This window comes from Canis lupus, chromosome 20, assembly GCF_011100685.1.
Source record: "Canis lupus familiaris isolate Mischka breed German Shepherd chromosome 20, alternate assembly UU_Cfam_GSD_1.0, whole genome shotgun sequence".
NCBI lineage: Eukaryota > Metazoa > Chordata > Mammalia > Carnivora > Canidae > Canis > Canis lupus.
In genome coordinates this window covers 29,816,829-29,820,499 of record NC_049241.1, presented here as the reverse complement: position 1 = coordinate 29,820,499, position 3,671 = coordinate 29,816,829, and the positions used below count along the sequence as shown (strand labels likewise).

At 42.8% G+C, this 3,671-nt stretch overlaps 1 pseudogene; it reads right to left on the bottom strand.

The window, feature by feature from the left end:
• Positions 1 to 275: 275 nt before the first annotated feature.
• LOC476570 lies at positions 276 to 1,573 on the bottom strand (annotated as a pseudogene).
• Between the last annotated feature and the right edge of the window lie 2,098 nt (positions 1,574 to 3,671).

The window sequence follows — 3,671 nt, the reverse complement described above, 5'->3', positions numbered from 1 at the left end:
TAGAACAAACATTTCTCCAAAGAAGTTATACAAATAGCCAATAAATATATGGACAAATGCTCAACATCATAACTCATTAGGGAAATGAAAATCAAAGTCATAATGAGATAACACCTTTCATCCATTAAAAAGGCTATAACCAAAAAGACATGACAAAAGTGTGTGTTGGCAAGGAGGAGAAAAAATCAAAAAATTTTTTCAATGTTCAGCTTCCTTTAATGACCTCCATCTCCCTGAAGGGCAGGTACAGGTAGCTAGGTGATGGCAAGAGATGTTTACTTGAAGATCTTGCCCTGATTAAGGGTTTTCCCCACATGCTGGAAGGCCCCCTCCCAGGAAAAGTACTCTCGAACCAGCATCTGGGTCTCCTCACTGCCAGGATCCAGTTTCCACCATGTATAGGACTCGTAGTTCCACCTGCCAATCTGGACTCAGCGGAAAGCCTTGAGAAGACCCAGACTCCAGAAATGGAGCTGCTGTTGTTGGTTCCAAAGAGGATGACACTGGCAAAGGCATTCTTCCTCAGCTTGTACAACCGTTGGAACATTCCAGTGATGAGGTTACTACTCATAAAGGTCTGGGTGAGCTCCTCAGGGAAGCGGTACTCAGCGTACCACAGGGACCAGCCATCCTTATCAAAGTTCTCCTAGAAATACAGCAGCGCCACAGAGTGTCCTCATTGGAGTACTTGTGCTTAAATTCGTCCAACACAAAGGTACTCTTGGGCAGGTGAGCAAAGGGGTCTTTGGCCTTTGGCTCAGCAGCCAGTGCTTGCTCACATTCATCCATTTCCTCCTCAGGAGCAGGTGCAACAGCCGCCTTTTCCTCTTTCCGCTCAGCCTGGGGCTTCTGCTTCTCTTCCCAAGAACCCTTCTCTTTCTGTGGGGTGTCCTTTTTAGGTTGGCTCTCTGCAAACTTTTTAGCATCAAACTGGGCCATCTTCTCACAGTTTCACATCCCCTAAGACAGCCCGGAACTGGGGCTGGTTAATGCAGGTAAGGAACCAGCAGTTGGTACTGGGGAAGGCCTTGTGGAAAGAAGGTTCCAGGACCTGTTTATAGAGCCACAACAGGGTGCAGACAACTGTGACATCAGCCAGTGTCACACGTCCACCCACCAGGAAAGTCCTCATCTTCAAATGAGTATCCAGGAGCCCCAGAATTCGCCTCACTTCCTCCTTTGCATTCTCCGTGTCCTGCTTGTTGTGGTGCATGATGCCCAAGGTAGGAAACACCCAGGTACTGGCTGGGGGCACTATGTCGCTATCAGCAAAGCTCACCCACTGCACCACCTGGGCTGCTGCCTCTGGAGTACTTCCCCACAGCTCCTCATTGCTCACATAGTAGGCAATGGCATTGCTCTCAAACACACAGAATCCATCGTCACCCTCAAATGCTGGAACCTTGCCAGCAGGAAATTTACGGAGAAATTCAGGGGTGTGATTGGTTTGGCCAAAGTGGAAGTAGGGTGGTGCAGAGAGCACGCAGACCTGAGCCCTGCTATACTGAGCAGCAATGAGAGCCTTGAAGGCCCTCCGGTTTTCAGGATATGTGTACAGGGTCCAGGCCGCCATGGTGATTCCGCAGAGAAAGGGGAGGGTTTGTTTTAATGTATTTTAACTTAAATCCTAAGGTAACCTAAATGGTCTTGGATGGCAACTGACAAACTTTTTCTTCAAGGGACAGATATTCAGTATTTCAGGCTTGTTGGCTATATACTTATCTAGTCTATGGTTGCTTTCAAGCAACAACACAATTTAGACAAATGGGTATGGCTATGTTTCAATAAAACTTTGTTTATAAAATCAAGCAAGGGACCCACAAGCCTAGTTTGCCAATCCCTGGTCTATGGAAGCCCTGTACTATCTTAAAACCAAGACTTCTGGTGTGACAGAGTGCACAGTTGAGAAATAATCTGTCTCAAACTTTCATGGTATTTTTCTCCTCACCTCCCTAAAGTGAAGCCAAGGCTTTATATCCCAGCTTCCTTTGCCCCAGGGGAGAGTTAAATACTTTGTTTTTAATAACCTTCCAATCACAGAGCAATATAATGATAATTATAATAATAGCTGACATTTACTGAAGGTTTAGTAAGTACCAGACATGGTACAAAGCATGCTTTATGACAATTAAATTATTTCATCATCACCATAACCCTATGCAGTGGAATTGTTATCATTCCTATTAGCTAGGAAACTGAAGTTTAGAGAACTCCAACACATAGGTAGTTCTAGAAAGAGTAATGATTTCAACCTGGGCAGAGCCCATGATTTTTAACTGCTACATGTATAAGAGTACACAAATTTGTGGCACAAATAGAAGTTTTTAAAAACTGAAAGGAAGTTAAATAGTCTCACCCCTTAGAAAGCTGGGGCCTCTAAAGCCAGAGAAATGGAAAAGCTCAATGAAGGTGAGGACCTGTGCCCCATTCCCATGCAGAATGTATAGGATGACAAGAGCTTTGGTGGGACAAGTATATGGGTCTCTGTGGGACTGAGCAGCAAGCTTAATGGTGTTGAAGGATGGTATGAAGACTCGGTAGCCAGGGAAGAGGAGTGCCTTCAGAATTCCCCTCCCTCAAATGAACTCACAGGAGGAAGAATCTGAACAGTCACCATTAACTGGTTTTCCTGGACACTCTTGAGTCCCTAGAACCATTTTCTAGCACTGAGAGGAAGATTGGCCAAAATAATGCTGAGTAGACATCATGCCAACTACATTGCTGAAGTCTAAGTTAGATGTAGTTTAATTTGGCAAACTAAAAAAGTACTTGTCTCCTTGAAACCAAGAATCATAGAACAAATTCATAGTACAAAGTTGGCTGAGGCATGGAGAGGGATGATGAAGAGATGCTATCTGGTGACAGAAGAAAAAATAACTTTATGTTTCTTGTTTGAAGGAGTAGGGGAGTAAAGGTCATTGGAGGAACTAGTTCTGAGGAATGGGCAGGGTTGTGTGTGATGTAAACAACCTAATCAATCTTCATATATCATAGCAGGAAGTTACTTGATACCTAAGAACTCAGACCAAACTCACTTTCTGTTTCTGTACTAAGCAATACTGGGACAAAACTATAAATAACTTAGTTCCTTGCTCCAGGGAATACCTGCTGCTGGTAGATAAGACCAAACTACCTAGATAGCTTACTTATCAAGTCTAAGTCTGCTCATCAACATTTGCTTCAAAGTATCATCTCGTGCCCACCAATCTAAAATTAGTATCCCCCTAACTCAGCCCAATTCCTATCAGTTTCTGCCTTGCAAGACTTGCCTTAAATCACCCAAAACTTTATACATATCCTTCTCTGTTTTACCCTTCCTGAGAATCTAGTAAGATTCTGGGAAAGTGACCTTATTAATGCAGTAAATCTAATAAACCTAAATTTTCTTGATAAACAAGGCTTTCTAGTAGTCTTGAAAGGACTAAGGAGTTGGCAGTCGACAATCCAGGGTGGATAAATTAAAAAGTAGTAGGAAAAACATTTAGAGATACTAAAGGAATTCCCTGAAAACAGAAATGGTTAAAAAAAAAAAAAAAGAAAGAAAGAAATGGTTAAAAGAGTCTCCCTCTAGTGGTGGGGAGAGATAGAGCACGGGACAATTGTATTTCCTGTTAAGTCTTTCTGTACCAATAGCTTTTTAAACCATGTATAAATATTACTATGGTAAAATT